Source organism: Amblyomma mixtum, chromosome 2 (genome assembly GCF_055824585.1).
Source record: "Amblyomma mixtum isolate Tamu chromosome 2, ASM5582458v1, whole genome shotgun sequence".
Taxonomy (NCBI): domain Eukaryota; kingdom Metazoa; phylum Arthropoda; class Arachnida; order Ixodida; family Ixodidae; genus Amblyomma; species Amblyomma mixtum.
The window spans coordinates 319,647,466-319,672,733 of NC_143013.1; positions in this window are offsets into that span (position 1 = coordinate 319,647,466).

The following is a 25,268-nucleotide window of genomic DNA, read 5'->3' on the forward strand; positions in this document are numbered from 1 at the left end:
CCAAACAAAACCATCTTAGCATTCACTCAAATATACTGTGGAAATACTGCGAAGCTGTCGCTGAATATCGCAACGTCCTGTGAGCATTTTGCATCTTTTTCCACGGCACTTCCCTGACTGAGAGGTAGGCGTGCAGAAGCCCCCTTTTCCAGGCGCCATACAGTCGTCTTATGCATAAAGCTTCCGTCGGGAGAAGCCACACAAGGTAAATGCAAGCCACTCTAAACGTGCACTAACGGCACGCGCATGCGTAATGTTCTATTTATAAGCGAAAAAAAAAAACGCCACCATTTGCGGTCTTTTATAGTGTTTGCTTTCATTCGTTTCATTTCATTTATTTACCTCAACGACCCCATTCGGGGTATTACATAAGGGGTGGGGTAATCAAAAATTTTGTTGCTATAGTGTTTGCGTGTCCAATACTCTCCTTGTGATTTTCCTGCACCAAAACATTGGTTGGAACCAGTTTCACTGGCCTTATATGGTATGCATGAGTCATCACCTTCCAGGATCTTCTAGTACCTTCTACATTAAGGATAGTTGCCGGGCCAGTTGGTACATGATCACACCCTTGTTTTGCCTTCGTCAACATTTGGCGAGAAGGCACGTGAAGCCGTCTTGAAGAACTTCCGTAAACTAAATAAGGTCAAGCCGCAAGCTGTAAAGAAAGAAGCCCAGCAACTTTGCGAGTCCTTCAACCTGACAAAGCTGGTTGCAGCAGTGACGAAAAGCAAAGGACTGTGCTTAAGCGCGTTCTTCACGGTAAAGACACATAAGGAAAACTGGCCTTTCAGAGCGATCGTTTCGGAAAGAGGCACCTGGCAGCACTCCATGGGCAAGTTTCTACAAGACTCACTTTCTTTGTTAGCCATAGAAGATCCGTTCCAGGTCAAGAAGCCTGAAGAAGTCTCCGCTTTCCTTCATGGCTCATGCCCGAAAGGAGTGGGTGTATTTTCCATCGATGTAAAGGATCTATACTACTCACTACCGCACCCCTCTCTGTTTGCTGTGGTAAGAGAAGGCATTGAAGCACTGGGGAGTATCCGGTTTCAAAACGCTTGCGGAATCAGCACAGAGAAGTTCCTCGAGGCGATGGCTTTCTACCTAAGGTCAACGTTCATCAGTTTCAATGAAGAACTGTTTGTACAGAAGAAGGGCGTGTGCATAGGATCCTGTGTCGCACCTCTACTCAGCGATCTTCTGCTTGCGAAGGCTGATCGTCGGCTAAAAGAAGCGTTGCTGAACACCAGCGTGGTAAGGGTTTTCCGTTTTGTCGACGACTTCCTCGTTGTCTACAAAAAGTCGGATCAGGACCCAGGCAAGGACGTGGAGGCTCTTTTCAAGGTCTTCTCTGAAAATTTGGGTGAGTTTGAACTCACGAAAGAACTGCCTGACGAAGGCCAACTTCAGTACCTTGACCTACGGTTGTTCTCGAGTGAGGAGCATCTGTGTTGGTGCTATGCTCCGAGGTCTAAGAAATGCCTTCTGCCTTACTCGTCCGCGCATACGAAGCTTGTCAAACGAGCAATAGCTTTGGGCGCCTTGAACAATGCCCTCAAAAGATCGTGCCATCACCGACAGCAAGCTAGCATGGAATCTCAGCTGAAACGTCTACGCGAAGCGGGTTTCCCGGATGCCCTCATTTCAGGGATCGGCTTCAAGCTCCTGAAGGATCTCCGCCTATCTAGCCGCCCGATGAGGCCACGCAAAGAAAGAGGGAAGATGGCTGTTATGCCGTATCTGCACGGGATCAGCCACTCGTTGAAGAAGATAGTAGGGCGTGCTGGAGTGAACTTGGTCCTAACCGCACCCAGAAAGCTCAATATGCTTTGCAGAATGGTGAATGAAGATGCCCCAAAACCAGCGCGGTGCAGTAAGAAACATGAAAAAATGTTCACCACCTGTGACACGGAGGTAATCTACGAGATACCGCTGTCATGCGGCGCATCTTATGTGGGCCAAAGTGGACGCTGCATAAACGACCGTCTACGAGAGCACGCCATTAATATCCGCACGGGATACGGCAGCACGCTGGCAAAACACGTATCTGCCTGTCATTGCACACCTAACCTTGGACGAAGCCAGATTTTGAGGCGGTACAATCATCAGCACAAACGTGAACTATATGAAACATTCATCATAGACAGGAAAGGCGCGTCATGCGTTAGCACTCCATCGATGGCACTGACAAAAAAAGAGATTAAGTATCTTGAATAACCTTTGACGACATGATGCGACAGGAGGATATCTCCTCGCCTTCCTTTGGTTGTTTTTTGTTTTCCTTTCCGGTATTTATTGCGAGCAATGCAATAAACCATGCAGTTGTAAGTTCAGCGCTGTGTGTGTGCGTGTCTTCTTTCTTCGTCCCGTGTAAGCGCGCTGTTTTACGGTGTAGTACCTTCTATGCGCGGCATCAAGGCTGGCAGGTCGAAACTGCATGAAATTTAGCAATGGCAGGATGTTTGCCACGGTTGCCAGGTTGTAATCAGGTAACAAGGTCACGTGACCTCTCTCGGCTGAGCAGGGAAATTCGTAAGAGAGAAGCTGGAATTTTTTTTGTGGGACAAATCTACATGCTATCGCTTTAATAATGGTCTGTACCAAGAAATGTGCGTGCACACCAGCACTGAAACGACCTAGATGGCTCTCCTCAGGAACGTCGCAGTTTCATCTAAGAGGCGCAGAATCTTTTCGCTACGTCAATTAGCACTAGCTTCCCTTCTTTTCCAATAAACTCGATGCTTGGGAGTCGAGCCCACCACTTTCCGAAGCTGAGGCGGATGTTCTGCCATGACGCAGGAAATTTGGCAAACAAATTTGCAAACAAGTGCACAAACTATGCTCTCAGTGATGTCTGAAAAAAAAAGTCACAAAATAAGTGCGGCAGAAGTTCGCTCACCGCACATTGCTTTCACGATGTTTTCGGCAAGGCTCGAGCCGCAGTATTGTTCCCATGCGACCTCCCCAAGGAACGGCCTCAACGTAGGTCCATGCTTTGATCAAAGCAAGCTAACAAGCTGGACGAAATGACACAATGTTCTTGGTACACGGCCCATAGACAGCTTCCTAGCGACTCCGAAAGCGCCTTACGTTGTTGCCTCATACATGAAGTAATGGCTCGACAGTCATTTCTTTTCCCTCTGTCACGGTCAATGCCCACCAGAAAGAATCCGTATAACTGCGATTCTCTTAGGCTATTGTGTGCGCACGACGCTTCGTTTGTAGTTGCTTTGCTGCGCTCAGTGAGCGCCACTGTCAGTGTTTCCGCTGTGTCCCTTGCATTCTTGATGAATCGGCAGAATAAGAAGAATAAGGTGCAGAATAAGGTGATGACATTCACGAGGAACACCAGTTTAGTGTTCCACAAATGTGCAGGCTTTGCAGACCCTAGCCCAACAGTGCAGCGTAAGGGGCTTGCCTTCAGTAGGTATTGGCACTTTGTTGTTGGTTTAGTTACTTATTGTTGATCGCTCAGAAAATATATGATGTCCAAAATGGAAATTCGCAACATAATGCTTTAAAGTTGAAAAAGTGTAGAGCATTTAGGGGTGCTGTGACGAAGAATATTGACTGAACTGATACGCATTTGGTTTCTCTAGCATTTTTTCACTCAAATATTTTTTCAGTGCGTTAGCACTTATCCTGTCCCTGTCCCTTTTGCGCTTTGTATCATCTAGTCATGTACCAACTCGCCCACCAATCGATTCTTCTGATCATAGTGCCTTCCTCGCACTGCCCTCCGTAGCAGGTGCAGTTCAATTCATTAATGGTTGCGATAGGTAGCCCGCGAAAGCAACTTGGTTCTCACAAGTCACACCCATGCGGCACCCGCCATCACAAGACAGTCGCGCATCGCTTAACTGGTGCACCACTGCGCCAGGAGAGGTACGGAGACTCCCAGGCATTTATGAATGTAGAGAATTCAGAATTACGCTTATATGGGCAAAACTCCTAATGTCTATCCGAACAACACCGCAACCTTGGTGAACACCGAAGTGCCAGTGGCCTAACTACGCAGATCGATCGTCATTTTTTTTTCTGCGTGAGAAAGTGACAGATACACGCTGATTTTGGACGAAGGTAGCTCTAGGAGCTTCTCAGAGGTGAATGAAGGCGGCGGATTACACGGTGATTAAACAATACGAGCTACGTTTGTTTACAGCAACTTCAGAGCCATCTTACGAAAATAGATGTGCTTTCTTTGCAGGTACAGCTTTGAGCGGCGTGGTTAGATAATTACATTATCTGTGAATATCAGGCTGATAGACGGAGCAGCTGACACAAGTTCAGCTTTCTTGGACCCCACTTTTATTGGTGAAGCAACTGTGCAATATTGCAAGATGCTGCTAAGAACAAAGTGATGATAATGGCATAACCATCCCGTACGCAGCAAATTTTTGTTTTTATAGTTTGTCCTGCGCTCGAACGGACCGGTTTAGGAAGCCGTAGAAAATGAACGGGGTGTATTTGTGGCAATATTATCATCATCATCATCATATGTTGGGGCAACTAGGGAATATTGTAAAGTACTTTTATGGACATATTGATTACAATGATCTAATCTTTTGATGCGCACAAGAATCTTCGTTTTGAAGTTTATCTTGCGCTTGCAACAAGTAGACAAGACAAAGAAAACAAAAGGGTTGCGTTCTTGTCAATAAATAGCAGAAAACTACAAAGAATTGTTCAGGGGAGGAATCTGAAGATATAGTGATTTTTATGTAGCAGTCTTACGATAAGAAAAAAAGATGCATTTATGAACACCTTCCAGTTCAAAATATGCGCTTGTCCGGAAATTTCGTGAATGTAGAAACCCCTGACACTGCGTGAAATCTCAGTCATAAAATCGCACCGCAAATTTAGTGCTTTCACGGACCGAAAAGTGCATTTTACTAACACATGCGCTCTTGAAGCGGAGACTACACAGACAAAGCCGAAAATAAGTAAAACACGACCAGAACCTTAGGGTGGCCACATGCGCTCTCCGTTCTAACTCACAATGACCTTGCTCGACAAGGCGCGAAAAAATTACCAGGAGCCTTCCCCGCTGAATGATATGTGGTATTTTGTTGCAAAAGGTTTCCAATTATCTTCCACCCTCTCTCCCCCGTACCGCTGCTATCTTCCCACCAGCGACAGAGTGAAGACGTGCTAAAGGTTGGGCAACTTTTCAGCCTGCGTGTATATGTCGAACTCTGTGTAGAATGCAAATAGTTGAATTCGAGGCGATGTCAGTTTGCAAGTTTGTTTATCTTAAGTTACTACTTGCTTAATTCTAAAAGAATCAGAGCAGATCCAGTGAATCTGTTGTTGTGAATGCTATTTAACGGCGGTGTTCAAAAAGTGGAGAGTTATAACTAAATAGCTTAGAATGGACACTTATTCTTCGCCTAAGGGTATGACGCGAGAGCGTTCATAGATCACTGGCAGTCCTCACACCACCTCTGGCGCAGTGGTGCAGAGGTTGAGCGATGCGCCACTGCCCCCCTGCGACGGCAGGTGCTGCCACCGGTGGGGCTTGCCAGACCCAGGTTACTCTTCCTCCTCTCGAGACGAATCATTATTTTAACTGCCACGTGCTACGGTCTCCTGCCTTGTCCTTCCTTAGAAATGCCCTCCCCCCCCCTTTCTTTCTCCTTCCAGTGCCAGCCTATTTTGTTTGCCTTATTCTCATTTCCCTGTGCCACGCTGACTAATCCTCTTATCTGAGTTTTACAGGTTCACCCAGCGCCTCCCCCCCCCCCGTCGCCGCCCCTTCAAAGCCCTTGTTCATCACACCCCCCGGATATAAGTTTTTCCACTATAGCAGCTTAACGAATCAAGATTCACCTCCCTCCCCTTCCAGACACGCATCCCCTCTCACACCACTTTCCTTCCCCCACCCAGGGCCTTCCTCCTCGGAGCGAAGGCCCTATTTAATCCCTGTCAATGATGAACGCTTTGCCCAGACGAAGACAAGTCCCCTTGTCGAAACGTTGGCTCAAGCAACCTGAGGTTTCCCCCCCCCCCCCCCCCCTTGTTAATTTTGTGATCGCCAAAGACCATCTACCACACCCTCTCTCTACCATGTGCTACGGTGGACAGTTTGCTCACAATCCGGTCGGCAGGTTGTAATTACAATACAAGATGACATTACTTACGTTGCCCACCCGCCCTCCAGGTTGCTCCTCTGGTGAGTTTTAGTGAATTTTTCGCCTTCGTCGACACCCACGCCGGGGACGGCGAGGCCACCGGCTTTTCTGCCACACGGAGCTCTTATAGCTGCCGTGTTAAAATAACGGTCACTGCTGTCGAGAGATAATCGAGGCCACACGAAGTAAGAAGCTTGGACACAGTTATACAAGCGCCTCTTCGATTTATACCTATGAAAAGGATATCACTTCGTGTATTGTACTTACTAGTCGTTATTTTCTTGCAGCCATCTCCGTGCATAAGCTAGAGTTTACCATGGTCATTGCGTGTTTGTTTTCCATGTTTGCTGTTCTCGCGTCTATTTATGCGATTAGCACGCCAAATAAACGTTCTCTTACCTCTTTTTCTCTTCTGTCAGGTGCCTTGCGTGGTTAAGCCACCATCACGCGAAACCAACTCGCTCAACTGCTTTTGTTTTCAATAAAACAACCGCATCAGAATGCCTAAGCATTACAGAAATTGCGCTTATTGCATGCACCTGTCTGAACGTTACACAAAAAATGCACAAAATCTGAAAATCATTGGTTATGGCATAATGAGCGCGTGGATCGGAATGCTAACAATAGTTGGATACAACTTAAGTCTGCAGAGAAGCTCTGCCTAGCATTCACGACCGCTGCGCACTGTTGCCTCCGCGAAAATAGGCCATTGATAAAAATTTAATTACTTAATCAAAAAGCTGAACATAAGACAACATTTATAAGTGCAACATAATGGACTGATCTGACTTGTACATAAAGTAAAAATATGAAGATACTGTCTACTTTTAGGGCTGTGACTGGTTAACGATAAGTAGTACAGGTCCTTGCTGGTCAAGGGCTGTTGTCGCCTACTCCTCTTTTTTTAGCGCTTTTGAAATTTTTAAAACTAGTACAAGCAAAGGCCGTTCGGAAGCTTCAACAAGATTTGGACGAAATTAGACTCGCTAAAGGCTTTACAACATTGTTTAGGAACGAATAAAAATGAACTTAAAAGGAATAAAGCTTCGAAAGGCTGTTTTTAGGGGGTATTTCTTACTTAAACTGGAGGCGGATTAGTTAAGACCAGGATAAATATGTTAATAAACTAAAGTAAGCGAAAAGAACAAAGGAATTTGCCTCAGTCTTGGCCTACCGCTTACACTTCCAGTAGCACATAACTTCTGGATGCGAAAACGAGGCTTTCTTTAGTTGCACAAATTAAACGAGCGCACCAAAGCATCAGTTGCCATTTGGGAGCTAATGGCTCGAGAATATCGTGTGAATAGTGTTTCAGTGCGTTGCTTGCCTATGTTCTTAATTCCACTGGTTATTAAGAAGTCACCCAGGTGTTATATTAGATTTTGGGCTTTTAAGGATCTCTCAAGGAAAACAGAAGTATTGTTTCAGTTCCTAAAACCAGTATTGATAAAAGATTTCATTGGTTCTCTCGCTTTGTCAAGACCGAGGGAGCCGTAAAAAATTATTGAACTTCAAGCAAGGGAATGACATTATGCTGTGCTTGATGAGTGGAAATACCTAGCCGAATTTCTGCGTGCCAGAACTGAGAGAGCACAAATAAGGCCGGCAGAAATGGTGAGGTTCACAGTAATGAACCCCTTGGCCATCTTTGTGTTCGCTAGCCACTGAGGTGCGGTTTTTGAGACCGCGGTTGGACCCACGCCCTTAAGCTGAGAGTTGAGTTTAGTTGTTTTAACCTGCACGTGGATTTAGCCTTGCTTATTCTGCTGGCAATTGCTCCTTCATAGCGTCACTTATATGTTAATAATGTCCTAAAACCGGTCAGATCTGCCCCGCTATGCACACAGTCACTTATAATAGAACATCGGCCACTCACGCAGTCACCATCTATGCACACATTCACTTACAGCACAACATTAACCACTCCAGAAGACACCATCTATACACATATGCAGTCACAGTAGAACATAGTCCATTGCAGAGCCATCATCCATGCACACACTCACTGAAAGACTAACACAGGCCACTCCAGAAGGCACCATCTACGCACACATTAAATCACAGAAGACCATAGACCGTCCCTGCTGTCACCATTTAGAGTCAAGATCAGTGTCCTGCAGGAATGTTAAAAGAAGGCGTGAAGCCTCTCTTCTGCATGTCTAGTTTCTACTCGGGTAGAGAATGTCCTGAACTGTACTGTGAAGGGCTCCTGTCCTCTTCAAGGAAACGAACATCACAGATCTTACCGCGTTGTACTCTGCGCAGTACATAATATAATGTTCTATATCCCCGCACACACCACATATAGAACATAGCGGAGACGATGCCATGCCCGTCTTATGCATCCAGGCAGGAGTACCAGCAGAGCCCCTTCGGATTCGATGTAGTAGAGTGGTCTGGGATCAGACCCTTGGTCACATATTGCTTGTGGGGCGTGCTCCACAGGGTACTGAAATAATCGAGCACCTTTTTTTCTGAAGCAACACTTTGCATCTGGAGGAACTTGTTTTGATGAATTTCGTGGCACAGCTTTATGGGTGAGACTGTCTGCTACCTCACTGCCTCTGAATCCTATGTGAGAAGGCACCCAGTGGAAATGCAGAGTAAAGCCTCTGTTGAGCAGATTCTCTACCAAGCATAGAGAGCTTATAGACAAGGTGTCAGTAGGGAACCCGCGCTCTAACCTCTCAAGGGCAGAGTTTGAATCAGTTAAGATGACAACAGGTTGAGCCAGACAAGGCCCTAACTTCAGTAAAGCCGCCTCAATAGCAACAGTTTCAGCCGTTGTGGAGTATACGACAGCAGAAATGCGTACAGACCACTTGCAGGCCAAAGAAGTAATGTAAAAAGCCGCTGCGCTAGCTTGTTTGTCATTGTCCACAGAACCATCCGTGAAAATTTGATGATGGCGGTCATACTCTTTTTCCAAATGTTCAAGTACGAGCGAACGCGTTGCTGCCAAATGAGAGCTGTGCTTTGCGCTCACATGGGGAATTGTGACCTTACAGCCGAGGGTCGGAAAAGGCAATGGTGTTTTCAACCATTGCCTTGGAACATTAAATCCTAAAAAACTAAGAGTATTAGCCCCAAATAGGCCTTCGACTCATATCTCTTGCAGAGCCGCTGGAGGAGAGATTGCCCAGCTACCGTCTCTTCTGGGCGGCCAAGATGCATTAGTAGTCTCTGTGAAGCAACAGGGTTAAGAGGTTTCAATAGTGACTCATGAAGTACTGCCTTGCCCGAAGCCACCCGAAGAACTCCAGTGGCTCTTCTTAGGCCCTTTCTATGGAGAACTTCGAGACGTTCAAGCTGTGAGGCCAAGGGGGAAATTAAAGGTAATGGATACATTATAGGACTGGCAACCAGCGCTTCACGGAGTGAAACCATTGAAGAAGGATGATTTCCCCATTGCTCACTAGGAATTCTACGGATCACATTGAGACGCGAAGATACAGATGAGACAATCGCGTCGACAGCTTTTCGCCACTGTAGACGGCAGTCATTAATGACGCCCAGAAAACGCCTGTGATTTAATTGACGGATGCAAGAGTGACCAAGGTCTATCCTCAACCACGCTTTCTACACCTGGAAACAGAATAAAGCTGGATTTTTTCACTGACGGAGACAGTCCCACACCTTGAAGGTAAGCTTGCACCGAGAGTAGAGCCTGTCGAGCTATCAGGGCTAATCGCTTGTGCGATTAAGACGCCTCCAGACCCGCTCTCTCTCATCCCCTCAGCTGCTATCTCGCTACTGTGGCACCTCCCCTGCATGCTCCCTGTGCAGCAACCCTCACGTCACACACTCCCACATCCTTTTCGGCTGCCCTGCTGATCCTCCTCCGCAGGGACAGCCCGCGTTATCAAGTTGGGAGGACTGGGAGGTCGTGCTCTCGTCTCTGGACCCGCCATCGCAGCTTGCTGCGATGCTTCGGGGTGCCGACGTCATGGACAAACACCACATGAACGTTCCGACGTAGAGTGGGACCGTGCGGTGGTCCAGGGACCCAAGGGGGGTCTAAACACACTGGCCACAATAAAGTGTCTCTCCCTCCCTCTCTCTCGAGCAACGAACAAGCCTTCCTGTGAGGGACAAAATAGGCAGGAGAGCAGGAACATTCCTTGAGACCGTGCCGACTTGACCGAACGTGAGCGGACAATCATTATTAAAGTCCCCAAATTCTACAAAATTTTCGCTGCCCTGGGGGCATTGTTGGCACTCGAAAACACGTCGTCTGCTGTGGAGTAAAATGAACTGCTCCAGTGGTTTTTTCTCAAAAGAAGTACTCAATAGCTCTTCCTTTCCACAAGGAGTGCCAAAGTAGTCGCCTTACACCGAAACGCTGTAAACGAAAGACCGATTGCAGTGATGTTTACCTTCAGCGATGAGCTCAATCAAGAGCAGGGTTGCCAAACAAAATAACCCTTTTTTTGCGCTATACATTCCTCGCCTTGGCTCGCAACAAAAGAATGCGTGAGTGAAAGAGACATACCGCTTCTCAGTGTCAGCAAACTCGGAACACATCCTTAGAAAAGCAATGTAATGGCCGTCCACAGGTCCTGTTCTAAGTCTGACGCAAACAACCGGGCACGCCCGTCAAAATAATGAACGTCCCTATCCGAGTCGTCTCATCGTGCAGGAGGAGCGGTAGCATTGAAGGCGCGTTCACGTCGCCCCGCCGAATCAACACACCAGAGATGGCTGCACCGGGCAACACGAAGACAACCGGGCCGCAGAATCAACACAGAGCCCTGATCCGTGAACCGCGAGGCCCCACCGTGCCAAATCAATAGCGCGCCAGCTGCGCAGGCCTCGTTACGAAGTTGAACGTATATTAGACTTTTCTGTTTAATATCCCCAATTCCTACCAATACTTTCTTTTTACTTTTATTAATATTTTTTCGAATGTGGAGTTTTCTTTTCTTTGAACGAGCCAGAATGGAACAGAGCGCGAAGGAAGACGACACGGCGATGAGCCATCTTCTTCCGTGGAGTGCACCATTCCGGCGCGTTTGAATCGAGAATGAGTCTCAAGCAACTAGGCCAGTGGGCAGTCCTCCGAAGTTTTAGTTTTTTCTGTTTTTCGCTGTACAGGAATGATTGTAGGCAGGGATTAATATGAATCTTCGACACTTTTTTTTCTCTTGAGCTTCAAGTTACTTATTAGGAGATGGAATTGAAGACCTCAAATTCTAGTGGTAGTAACAGGTGTCCTCTTTCCAAGGACACCTGTTCTCTTTTTAATTTCAAAAGATTATTTGGACAACCCTGATGAAATCGTCCTACAACCTACAATAGGTAGCTAACCACCTTCTTCTGGACCAGCAAGTGTGCGGGATTTTTATTTGGAACCTCCTATGAAATTTGCGTGAATGGCGCGAGCTTTAATATCATTGATGTCTATCAAAACCGGTAGTTCGGCTCATTTTGAGTACGCTTGGCAAGGGGAGCAAGTCGGTCGTTGTTGAGGACGTTCACTAATGACGGGCCGACGAGAGCTAACTGCTGAGGAGGGAAGCATAGCTGAGTCGCGCAGCTCCAGGCAAGAGCGTTTAGATGCAGTGCGTCAGTGGATGCGAAGAGAGTGCTGCTGTTCTCGGTGATCAGTGGAGCTGCCCCTGTTTCGTCGACGGTGTTCAGCGTCCGTGCCGCTAGCGGGGAGCCCAACGTAAGGAAAGGGGAAGATCGCCGTCGACCAACAGCGCTGCGCAAATTTATTCAGCAGGGGCTGTGCCTTTTCCTTGCGTCAGGCCTTTTCGCAAAGTGAGTCGCCGATCAGCGCCCCGATAATGGGATCCATGTCCCCCTCCTACTGCCTTTGACGCTAAGGGCGCAAAGCTACTCTGTGGGGCCTGAGTTAATTATTTTTCTTTCAACTTCACTCGCTTTCTTCTCAGTAGGCAAACACAAGCTCCTGATGAGGCAATCATGAGAGGATTGGACCCTATGAGGTCCAGTAGAGTGCAATCTGTATTTTTGGGAGAAGTGCCTTGTGCGAACATAGCACTCATAGCGAGTTCATTTTTCTCATGTCTCTCTCTCTTTTCTTTTTTTAGTACGTGCTGGGTTTATGGCATACGATATGTCAAAAAACGAGGGCGTTGCACTTTGAAGCCGCAGATTTTTTCTTCGTGTTTGCAGTTGTTCTGTGCGTTACAAAAAAATGGCAGAGTTGTGAAGGCAGCAGGTTGCTTCGGACATCAGAGAAAGATGCGTCCAAACTCTTCCCACGCCACAGCAGACCGTCAGTGGATGCTGCTATAGGCTATCATAGCAGATAGGGTAACCAGGAGCGACCACCTCAGCAGCCACTTTTAGATGAGAACAGCTTGGAGAACATAGCCCGTGATAACCTGACATAAGCTGCGGCTGCCATAGCACTCGGGAATTTTAGTTAGTGTGGAAAGTAGGGCTATCATAGAGACAATCGTATTGAGTAAAGTCTTCACGAACGAAAAAAAAAAAATATTTTGCTTGCTCTGCATTGCAATTATGTATTTGTGTTGTCGCTGCTTCCTTTTTCTTAATTTCCACGTAGAAAAGTAAAGTGCTTTAAAGAAGCAGCTTTCAAATCTAGTACGTTTCTCGCCTACTTCCTACACTACGTTCAAGCAAAGATCGGAGCAGCTAAAAAGAACAACTAAAACGTTAAAAAACCCAATTCCAGACTGTTAGATTTCAGGTTACAACAAAAAAAGAAACAAATGAAAATGCAAGTGGTGTTCGCACGCTCGCGTTTACGCTTTATCGGTGGTATTTGAAATGTTTTTCGAGGCACTTTTTATCTTATTGTGATTTCATAAGGCACCTTGAACACGGTTGGTCTGGGTCTCGTCAACGCCTTAGAAAAAAAAAGAAGAGGAGACTGCAGCCAAACTGTGGAGTAGGCCCTAAAAATCATCTAGCTAGAGATGCGGTACAAAGTTTAGTTCGGTGCAGTCAAAGACAGAGAAACTCATTTTTTTTTCATTCCAAATTTTTCACCCTACAGAAGTCACAATGTGTGAAAAGCTACAAAAAGAAATTATATAACTAGCATATTTAAATGTTTATTTTCTTCACATAAGCCAGTGAAATATGCTTCCATAAGATGTTACTGAGTGCGTGTCTCAGTTGACGTTACGGGCTGTGTTGCTGGGCATGTAACGGTATCTGCGATAGCCATATGTTGTTTCCTCTTGTTTAGTTTCGTAATTTGAAGTGTGTTTTTGGACTCTTGTACTGGCTTTAACCAATCACTATTCATTTCCCTCTCTATTAATGACTTCAGGTGCTGCAGGTATATGGGAATAATTAAAAATAAATTAAACAATAAATAAAGCTATGCATGCATTAGGGGTGTGCAAGTATTCGGAAATTTTGAATACAGTCATATATCCCCTTATTCGATTATCCGAACTTACCAAATAGTGTACGTCAAAAGTTATTGCCCATGAATCGAACACGCGTATATCTTTACGCTTTCGAATACGTTTCGAATAACCGGCGCGACGTTCGAGTAAGGCCTGCCATAATTTTGTTCTGTTACAATTACAAAAACAGGGACCCCACACGCAGCGTATCACGCTGCCGCGATCGTCATCTGCGAGATGCAGGGTTCAGCAACGCGGTCCGGCCCATTCGGGTGGTGGTGTTCATAATCGTCATACATGGCCTCAGATATTAGACGGCGAGGAAGGGCCAAGGAAGGTTCAGCAAACCCAGCTTATATGCCTGACCTTGGAGGCCATGCCTCATACGTAGCTCTCGCTTGTCCCATCCACAAAGATGGGGCTCCAGTTCATTATTTTCCGTTATCAAGAGCAAAATATCATTTTCCTTTACGCATTACATGACAATGTTAAATTAATTCACTGACTTTCTGTGGCGGCCACCCGAGTGGAGATCAGTATTGCGTCTTTCAACGGATACAGCATAACTACGAAAGCAGTGCTTCGCTGTTTCTCATGCTTGCTCATTAAATATTCGCTCAAGCAGCGAATATTCGTAAAAATATTTGATCCGTATTAGATTCAGTTCGGAGAAAGTACTGTTTGCACATACCTAGTGTATATATTAGAAGACTGCAGTATAAATACGCGTTTACCATTAAAAACTTCCTGAAAGTAATTGAATTTGGTTTATTGAGTTAAAAACAAAAGTAAGTGGCGCAGTGTTTGCAGTGCATATCATTTACTGCTCCCTTTCCACCGCTGTTTCTTAGGAAAGGTGCATCACCCGTGCACATGCAGAATTAGTGTGGCTACGAAACACGCGCTGTCTTATTCGCTACAGTGTATAATTATTTAATTAGTAGTCACACAGCCCGACGACGGGGCCCAGCGAATGAAATCTGAAACGAAAACGCTCACGATGTATTTATTCTGTGCAAGTTAGCATTCTACTATACCTCTGGCATATACGCGTGTTTTTAATAATAAGCAAGTAGTTCTTTATTCGACACAAAAATTATATTTCCATTCCCTTGAATTATTCACTGTGCGTAGTCCTCCCACGCGACACGTCTCGAGCGGCCAGTAAGAGTAACACACAATGATAGCCTGAACTTGGCAACATCCTGATGACTGCCCCAGTGGTACACCTGATCCGTGCTCCCTTGTGTCGCCCCCGTGTGCTGGGTTGACGCACTGAAGTTCGTTACGCTGCCCCGATTTGCGCTCCGTTAGGAGAGCGGAAAAGCGTGCGGTTGATCCATCGCAGTAAAGAAATGAGTGCAGAGCGAGTAAGTGCTACGCTCTTCATCCCCTTCGGTGGTGGCGTTCAGTGGCGGTGTCACCCCCGCAGCTGTTTCGCGGTTGGATAACGAGCGAGCTAGACGTTCGTGGGCCGCGAGGCTTCTGCTGCAGGCGTCGTGCCCACGCAGGCGATGGGGCTTTTCACTGGTAACAAGGGCCGGCGCTAATTAGCCTGCGCGGAGCGCTGCTGCAATGTGATTAGCATAAAACCAGGCTATCGCCAGGAATCTGCGGAAGAGATATATGCCTGGCACGCAGCTAAATGCAATCAACGTTTCAGAAAACAGGCAGTTTTCACATCACGCTGAGTGCTGTTAAGACCTTGTGGCCTAGTGTCTGCAGAATTTTCTTTGTACTTCAGTCATTTATTTATTACAGACTAATAACTAACATTTTAAATAATCGCCTCGGAGAAAAGTCTATTTCGAAGTTGTAGCCTGTAGTGAAAAGCAACAGAGTGAAACGTTGCCGAAGGTATAATTCATGTAGATGTTTTTATCAGCTTAAAAGAAATCCTGTGAAAAACAAAAAGCGGTAGGGTTTTAACGTAGCTAAACCGAGTAGACTTGCGAAAGCATGAATTTAGCTTGGTTGGCGCATGGTTTTCGCTGTGTTTGTAGCAGCTTCGAACTCCCATGCGACCATTTCCTCTCGCACAGTGCAGAAAGAAGAGCAGGATGAGGGGATGAGAGGGATTTCTCTGTTATTACGCCGCCATAAAGAGCAAAAAAAAATTATGCAAATGGGAAAGCGACTAGGGGTCAGTTTCTATGTGAGCGAGTCGGCAACTGTTGGCAGCGTATACGAGCAAATCCTAGTATGGACTCTTTCGGTCGTAAAAAGGGTGTTCGTAAAACGTCGACGAGGTCATGAACACTTTTTCCATTGCGCGTACTGGCTGTTCGGCGTCTGCTCGCAAGCATATCGCCTATTGCAGGCCGTAACCAGGAGCCGGAAGCAGTTATGCCCAACACCGGCAGAAATTGCGCCGCATGTTTAGAAGCCAGCCTGATATCGTATATGCCACTTGCTTACAGCAGAACCGAGGAACTAGTCGGGGCCCACCACTGTTTCAGCTAAGGAGAGCGGCACTCGGTCACGCGTCAGTTGAAACCACCAGGGAGATGCCTCACGTCTGCATAGAAGTGATACGGCGTCAGCCTCCGATCTATTCCCGTGAGAGTGCTGGGAGACGTCATTTTATCATCCGGCGTCGGGTTGCTAGGCTGTTTGTTTTATTTATAATATCTCTCCGCCCCCGGCATATGGCCTTTCCTTTTTATACCTTCTCGACGCGCATGATGGCCTTAGCTTTCGCGCGGAGAATAGTAACACTTGTGCCAGCCCAGCCGTGGTAGACTCTCTGACCCAGATTCGTCGTTGCCGACGTCAGAAGTTTCTCTGGCTTCGATAAGCCCCTCGGGACAGCTCTGAAATGACTGGGATGAAGACGAAAGCATTTATCCTTGCTTCACTTCCAGCTGGAGCTGCAGGCAAAAAAGCATTCTTTTTTTCAGGGTGTTCTTTTGACAAAGTTCCAGGACGTGGTGCGAGAAAACCATACTGCTGAGCAAGAGGAAGTCATTCCACGTTTAGATACTTCTCGTCACCGCTTCTGAAGCTTAATGTGTATTTATTAACCTCACAGTTCGGGTCCAAAAGCGTTACAGAAACTATTATAACCTGTCATAAGCGTAGTAGACCTGAGATAGAGGGGAAAGTTTCAAGGGACTGCTTCAGACATTCATTCTTTTCTTTCTGAAGCACGACACTGGGATAGACTTCCAATAAATGATATATCACCAAATCGCGAACAGTTTCGGTCCCGTATTGAACAAGTGTTCAAAAATACAAGCTAATAAAGTTGTTGTGGTCTCTGTGCGCCGATGTACTATATTTGTGTGTGAATATGTGCGCACTGAATGCGCTTTGCTCAGGACAGCACACCGGATGTCTTACATACAGCTTTTTGCGTATTTTGGGATGTCATTGTTTGTTTCAAAGCCCACCATTATTTGGGTCCGAGTTCGCACCAATGGTATACAAATATAGATAAAAGTAATATTATATGCATAAAAATTGACAGTCAATTACGACAGCCGATAATGCGAAATTTCAGCACTGCTCTTCATGTATTTCAGTTTTGCGATATGCTCAGGTGAAGGTTTTCAAGGAGGCATGTTTCTCTATATGTCGCCAACCGTCGAGATCTTCCTGTGGCCGACACTTTCCGGTTCTCCCTTCCTGGTTCTCGCCGTGCCGAGTAGCATTTCACTCTGCCACTACCTCCCCGGTTGTCAGGCTGCGTGTGACGCGGACTACGCCGACTACATTGACTGCGTCGACATCGCCGACGTCGACAACTACGTCACGGAATGCAGGAACGGGCGCCCAAGAGCCGGGTTCAGAAATCCGGTCAAAAACAAGATATGCCGCTGTACACCGTAAAAAAAATGGTGACCATCTTGGGTCTTGAATGACGACTACAGAGAAAAAAATGGGTAGTTAGTAATGTCATTGGGTGCTTTTAATCATGACAAACATTTAACATACTTCATTTGCAATAAGGGAGTATTTACTTATCGACATCTACCCAAGCGCAGCCATAGCTACACAGCACCGCAGAAAGAAGTCGAAAAACTTCTGCCGGTTCGAAACCGGGACCGCCGCCTAACCGGAGCAGTCGCTCTAACAACTGAGCTGTAACCAGGAAGGCTAGTATATGGTAGGGTGAGAGAATTGATGAGCAACACGATGCTGCAACAGTGTTGGTGAAATCACGCAAAATGGAATTGATTGGAAACTTTTTTAGTCATCATTATGTTTTTATAGCACGTTGGAGCAAGGAAGCCGAAGACAAACTTTTCTGGTTATCCCCTTTACTTTCTTAATCAAGTTTGAGCACCTCTCTAGTTTAAAGTAATCCATCTAAGTTACAAGCTCATGAAGGAATCCAAGAGCCATCGAAACCAAAAAGGATAGGGAATGTTTTTACTCCCAGAATTTGTGGTGTTAATTAGTTAGACATTAATAGTGAAAACATTCAGTTAAAACAACCACATGCCGCTGGTGGGATCTGACCTCCATGACCTCCGATTTTCGCTTCCGGTGCTCTACAAACTGAGTTATGGCGACAGCTGTCCAGTCTGCTGCTTTCGGGGGCATTTATGCGTAGAGTGAGCGAACCTTGAGAGTGTTCACCAGCGCCACCCTCGTTGATAGCGGCGGACGCAGCCCTTCCTGTATTACCGCGAGTGCCACGTAGAAATGCGATCCAAGAGCGGAAGCTGTGCGAGTACATTCTTATACTATGTATGGCATCAAGACTGTCAGTATAGAGGCCCTCGTTAAATATTAAGCATACAAGCGAAGGGAAAAGAGGTGCTTGTTATGACATAGAAGGAGCATAGTGGATGCTTTTTTCCCCCAATTTGGATTCTAGGCAGGCGCAAAGATACTAACGCATGGGAGGATTCGGAAGCTTTTAACAGAAGAGAGGAATATATTGGGTTACTGATACCTCTGTAACCATATTTAAGAGCAAGATTTCTTATCTTGAACAGGTTGGTTGATTGTGTGTGGCCTTGCTTCTGCGCATGCCTTGGTTTTCCTTGTATTTGCTGGTTTCTCAGCGAAAAAGATTAGATTAAGTTAGCGCTTATCCTGTGTCGTTCTTCCTTTGTGTTTGTCTGTGGACTTTTGTTCCCTGTCGCATGTACTATGCGTCATCTAGCCCAAATTGAAGCTCTAGAGAAGACCACTCGAGAGTGAGACCTACGAAAGGAATTGAGAACATCGTTTCTACCGAAGTATAAGGCACTAGAGAGAATGCCAAGGTGACGCTTAAAGGCCTACCCACAAGGAGCGATTTTCCTGGACAGTCGTTGGGCTGCCGGTTCGCTGTCGATCAAAGCTCGCTGGAAGCAGTAAATGCGGGTTTCCAGCGCGGACCAATCAAGGCGCGATCGCGTGTATCTTCCGCCTGCTTTTTTCATGACGCTTGTGGGGGCGCACATTACTCTTCCCCTGTGGTTCGCTTTTCCGCAGTGCACCCTCAACTCGTCCCCTTTAGTTAGCTTCCCCGCAATGCACCCTCTGTAGTGTGGTTAGTTACCTTAACTAACACAGGAGGGCGCGGGTGTAGCAGCTCCACGGATGGCGCGATTGCTGCGCACGCGGGGGAGAGAGCCCTCTTCGGCTGGGTACCTGGGAAGCGCGCTGACGTTCGGCGCGAGGCTCCGCTCTTCGCCGGCTGGCGCGTGGCCTCGTGGGGAGGAACGTTCCCTCGTATCTGGTCCTGTCCGGCCGAGGCCGCACAGGACCGGTCTGCTATTGCTGTATATTACTGTCCGGCCTGCTATTACTATATCCATTACTCGTTGACAAGTCGCTGGAGCGGAACAGAGACCAAATGGCACCACACTGAACTCGAAAAGGCCATCCGGAGTGGTGAATGCGGTCTTCTCAGGGTCTCTCTCATCGACCTCAATTTGCCACTAGCCGCTCTTGAAGTCCATCGATGAGAAATGCTTGACGTTTCAGAGCCGGTCTAGTGTGTCATTGATGCTGGGTAGGGGATACACGTCCTTCTTCGTTATGGTGTTCAGACCTCAGTAATCGACGCAGAATCGAAGTGCGCCTTCTTTCTTCCCGACTAGAAGAACCGCTGCAGTCCAGGGCCTCTTCGATGGCTGGACGACGTCGTCGCGAAGCGTTACTTCCACTTAGTCACGGATGGCTTGTCGTTCACGTGGCGACATACGGCAAGGGCTCTGGCGGAGAGGTCCGGCGTGCTGGTCGGTTAGAATGCGGTGCTTGGCAATCGTCGTTTGTCGCACCTTTGGCGGTGACGAGAAGCACTCATTGTAGCTTCAAAACAGATTGCTCATCTCGTCTTGTTTGCTCCGGGGTTTAGGGCTGCACTGATGTCGAAGGCATGCTTGTGATCTTCCTTAGGTGAATCTTCTGGGGTTCAGTCTGAAAGGGCAAATGCGTCGGAAACGTCGCATAGTTCGTCGAAGAAAGCGATTGTCGTTCCTTTGTTAATGTGCCGGTATTCTAAGCTGAAGTTCTTCAGCAGCACTTCAGCTTGGCCATCACTTTAATGTGCAATGCCCCTTGCGATGACGATTCGTCGCTCTAAAAGAAACTTCGTGTTACCCTCGATGAGAGCTTTCATGTTCTTGGAAACCATGGCACCAGCGGTGACCATGGCGCTCGATCGGGGTGGGACGCTCAATTGTTCAACAGGACTCTCAGGGCAACATGCTACTTCATGGTTGTCATCTAAGGGAAGGCTTCACCTGTCGAAAGCGTGATGAGCATGGATCGAAGGTTGATGATCACCAGATATTCATTACGGGCATCCATGCTCAGGATCACTTCGCGGGAACACTGGCGTAGCTTAACGAAGGTCACAGGATAGGCATGCGCCTTGACTAGTGCTGGGCATCGTCCTGATGGTGTAATGAGGACCCCCCCCCCCACGGTGCGAATTTGTGGGCCGTCTCAAGCGGTCGTTCCTTTCCTTAGCTCCGCCGCGAATGTTTCCTTCCTCAGTCATGTCAGGGTTGGCGCACCTGAAAAGGCGTTTCATTTCTTCCGCAAACGCAGTAATGGTCTCGGTTGGGTGTTGAATTCGTGACTCCAGCAGAAGCTCTGCTCTTCCTTTCCGAATGGCGCTAGTGAATATTTCCAGTAGCTGCTTCTTGAAGGCCACCCAGGTCGTGAGGAAAGGTTCGTGCTTTTCAAACCACGTCCTACTAGAGCCGTCCAGTGCAAAATAAACGTTACGAAGCTTGGCGCTGTCGTCCCAGGCTTTCAGCGCTGGCACATGGTCGTACACGTCCAGCCAGTCTTCTATGTATTCGTGCGGGTCTCCATGAAAAGTCGGTGGCTTAAGGGGCTGGCGAAGCACTCTGGGTGTTGACAGTACACCAGGTTCAATCGTGGCGGGCACAGGAGGATAGCTGGTCAGCACTTCACCAGATGTCGCGTAGCGGTTACTGCAGTCCGGCGAGCAGGAAAACAAGGGAGAATGGCTACCAAACGAAAGACTTCATTTGGGCTACGCGACCGCAATGAACTGAATGAATCGGCGGCGGCGTAGCAACAGGCGTGCTCAGAGGTCGTTGAACAGAATGCCCGCTGCTCTCGGCCAAGCTCAGTTTAAAGCTGATAGCGAACTTTCGAGATACAGTGTGCAAACTTACTGCAACATTTTGTAACAACGTAGAATCGGCTCCGCCTCGATGAGGTCAATAGAGACAAATGTGGTCGCCTCTTGCATCCCAAACAAAGCGTTAAAACGGCGAACCGGCAGCTTTGAAGAATGAATAAACCCCACAGGAATTGGCGGCAATATTCGTAGCAATATTTGTGACAACAGCCAAAAAGATGCACGATTTGTGGTAAAATGTGTAAGCTAAAAATATGTTGTCTTTAGGCTGCGACTAAATACCGAAGCAACGCCGTGTGGTGACGAGCCTTAGTTGTTAAGAGGACAAATGTTCTTCTACTTTTGAAATAAAAATCCCGTCAAATGAGAATTCTAGGATTCATCAAAGACTGTGAACACTGGACTAAGTACGGCATTCCATTGCCGTCTTTGCTAGGAGGCGTGCGCGGGCTGGGGACGGTGGCTTTGTTTTTACATCCCATAGCACATCTGGTTTTAACGAACGAGGGTACCTGCGAAATCGGTGCGGCCGCCTCTCGGCGCTCTAGCTCAAACGTTTCATGTCTGATCATGTGCCTAGTGCGATTTATATATACATATATCCGCAGTCGAAAGCGGATGGCATTAGATAACGACTGAAGGCTGGGTTGCAGAGCTTCAGCAGATTAAGGAATAGCAATTACCCGTTCGAGTTCCCCCGTCGCGAACAGGATACAAGGTTTTACACTGACTGGTTTCGTTGGGAAATCTATCGTGCCTGTGATTACCTTCTCTAATTGGAGTGCTCCATTTGTCCGCTTATCGCTCAGCGAAATGAGTGAATCCCGAAAGCGATCCGAGTAAGAAAGTTGCGACACCAGAGGTCATGACATCTGATATCGATCGATGGAGTTCGTTAATTACACGGGGCCCTGTGAGGAGGGCGTTGGACTGCAGCGCACTGTACCGGAAGAACGCTTTGCTACGAATCGGTTGGCAACAGTCTATAAGATAGTGTGTCGAAATGACGCAACTGTTAATTTTGATGTACACGAAATCCTCTTGTTCCCTTCTTAAAAATTCACGATCCATTGAGACGCATCGTGATTAATCATTAGTGACAGCCGCGGTGTTTTTAAGGTATGATGACAGCTTTCGGCTGTTTTAATAAGAAATGATTTTGCATTTATATTTACCACCATGTTTTCACTTTCGACGTGACGCGTGTGGTCTCCATGCCCCTTCACTTTCTCCACCTTTCGTTCCCTGTGACGCTGGCTTCACATAATTGGCTCTGTGCTCCAAGAGAAGCTCCGTGTCTGTCTGAACTGCCTGTACTTTGTGGGGTATGTTAGTTCCGTACGAAGGCACGGAGGCTAGAACACACTCGTAGTTCTGCTATCGTGCAAAAAGCGATGATTTTGGAATGCGCGTGGGCCGAGTTTACAGCGCCTTCACGTCCGCCGTAACCGAGCTGTACAGTGACAGGTGTGCGCTGTATCTGAGATACAATACCACTGCCGTATTGCATATTTTGGCGGTAGCAACGCCGTCGTTCCTAATAACCGAGTGCTTGTTATAACTGCGGTTGTTATAAGTGGGCTCAACTGTATTTCCTTACAGGTACAGGTTGCGTATGCAACACGAAACGACAGCATGAAAATAAAAAGCAAGCAAAGGATGATTTCAACACAATGAAAGAAATTTATTTTTGTTGATAGCCACGCATACGAAGAGAAGCGCGCTTTTTCCGATACTGCAAACCGCGCGACGCTTACACGCCTATTCTCTGCACATGCAAAGCTTGCCGCTACAAAAACTTCTCAAGCTCGCTGATCTCAGTGATGTGTGGCAGCTTAACTTCGCTGAAACTCAGGCATGCATCTTCAAAAACTAGCCACGAATTGCAGGCAATTCTATATTAGTATGGCCTACCAGGGCTAGCTCATAACGCATTGAGTTACGGGTACACAAAAAGAAGCAATTTCATCAGTTGCATTAATTAACGTCTCCTTGTATGTGATGATAAAAGATCTTATCAATCTTCCCAAAAGGCGGTGGTTAATGTCATTCTCACTATTTCTGCACTGCTGTATATCGTCAGTGAATTTAACAAGCAAACAAAAATGTTTCACCACTCAAAGCTAAAAAAAAGCGCATAGCGAAGAGAGAAGAAAGTACAGCGTACAGCCTGCACCGCTTCCTCGGATGCCAGGAAGGCTGCTACGTATTAGATCGGCGCCTGACAACAGTGCTTTAAGAAACACTGACACCTAAGGCGAGAGAAACTGAATTTTATACATTTTCTCTCCCATTTATTGAGCTCAAAACATGACGCGAACGCAGAGGAGACCATGCTTTCTCTTGTAATATTTTTATGCCAAAAAAAGTTAGGGAGTGTTTAACGACGGATATACCAGAAGGCCGAACGAGAGCATTTTGGTAATGTTCCTGGCCAAACTTGTAGGTCGCTATCTGTCTGGCACGCTCATTTACGGTTCGACATCGCGTTTGTTCCAAATCGGCCATGGTAATTTTTGGGGATGGCCCCGGCCAAGTTTTTGCCAATGAGGTGGGCCAAATTTTGAGGTAGCCATCGTGTCGGAGTGGTCAGTTATGGTTGGACATCGATTTAGTCCAATTCAGGCAAGGCCATTCTGTTAATCTCTCAAAGTCAATCTGCTGTTATGCTGTGCTTCTCAAGGTTAAACGAAGGTTAAATCTGGCAAGAAATGGTGAGCGACTTTAGCGCGGAGTAGAGCTACCGCTCTAAAAGCACTGGTTCCGGGCAGCGCCATTTTGCCTCGTGGCAACCGTTCAAGCTCAAATGAGCACGAGTTTAGAAGGGAGTAGAAGACAGGGACAAGGAAAGAAAGAACAAAAGCGTTTCCTAAGAAAAGTTGAGATTGCGCAGGAATTCATGCAGCCATCGCATTCTGACGTGGCGACTTCGAGAAAGCCGTGAAGATGGCTTTGAGCCCCCTAGACTAGGAAAAGCCAAAAAAAAAAAAAAAAAACTCACGGAACTACCAATTTATACTGCGAGATTTAAGTGACAGCTTTTAAGGTATTTATATTTCACGATGTATTACGGTAGACAATATGAGAGCGACTTCATATCTGTATACGTATAAGCGGAATTTTTAGTTTTCCTCATATACTCCTTTTTACACTAGAGCTGTTCTCCAAAACGCCGATCTAAGTACGCGGCATCACGACGCTTACAGCCTCCTTACCCTTCCATATCCATCCTCGTTTGACCATTTCCTAAGCGTCTGCAAGGCATTATAGGTCCAAATTGCATAAGCGCCACGCTTCCCATCCTGAGACTCGATGTGAGCAAGGCTTTTGACAATGTGTCACACGCTTCCATCCTCTCTCACCTGTGACTAATGAACGTACGCAAACGGACATACGACTACATCGCCACGTTTCTGAACCAGCGCACGGCTACGGTGCATTTCGGTGACAGAAATATCGGTAAAATTACACTCGGCACCAGACAAACACCGCAAGGCGTAGTACTTTCACCTTTCTTCAACCTTACCATGAGTGGCCTCCCGCGTCCGTTAGATGCTATCCCACACATACATCATTCTATATAAGCCGAAGACATCACCATATGGACCAACTCGGGATCCGATGGAGAGATTGCAGAGTTATTACAACGAGCTATCGACACGGTACGCTCTTTCGTGCAGGGGAACGGCCTTGCGTGTTCACTGGCTAAATCGGAACTCTTAGCTATCAGGAACAAACAAGCCTCACAGGCAGCACCCGACCCTCGGGAACCCATCGAGTTGCACACTGAAAATCATCCAATACCCCCGGTAGCCGCGATCAGAGTGCTTGGCATGTTTATTCCGAATAATGCTCACAGCACGGAAGCGATCCGCCGTCTACGCGTCACGGCGAACCAGACAGGCGGGCTGGTGAGGTGCATTGCCACCCGCTGCAGGGGCATGAGAGAAGCCGACCTATGGAAGATCATGCAATCATTCATGATAAGTCGAATCCCGTACGCCTGCCCGTACTATCATCTGCGTTAACTGAAGCCCATAAGACGGCACAAGTGACCGGCTTGTCGCGCACTGCTGCGGGACGCGTAGTTCTCGACAAACTCAACATCCGCCCCGCTGAGGAGGTATGTGCCACATTGAATTTATCAACCGACGTTACTAGTAGACTAGTTGTTAAACCAGTCGCCAAGAACATGCAGCCAGGCAGACACGACGCCCGCAGGAA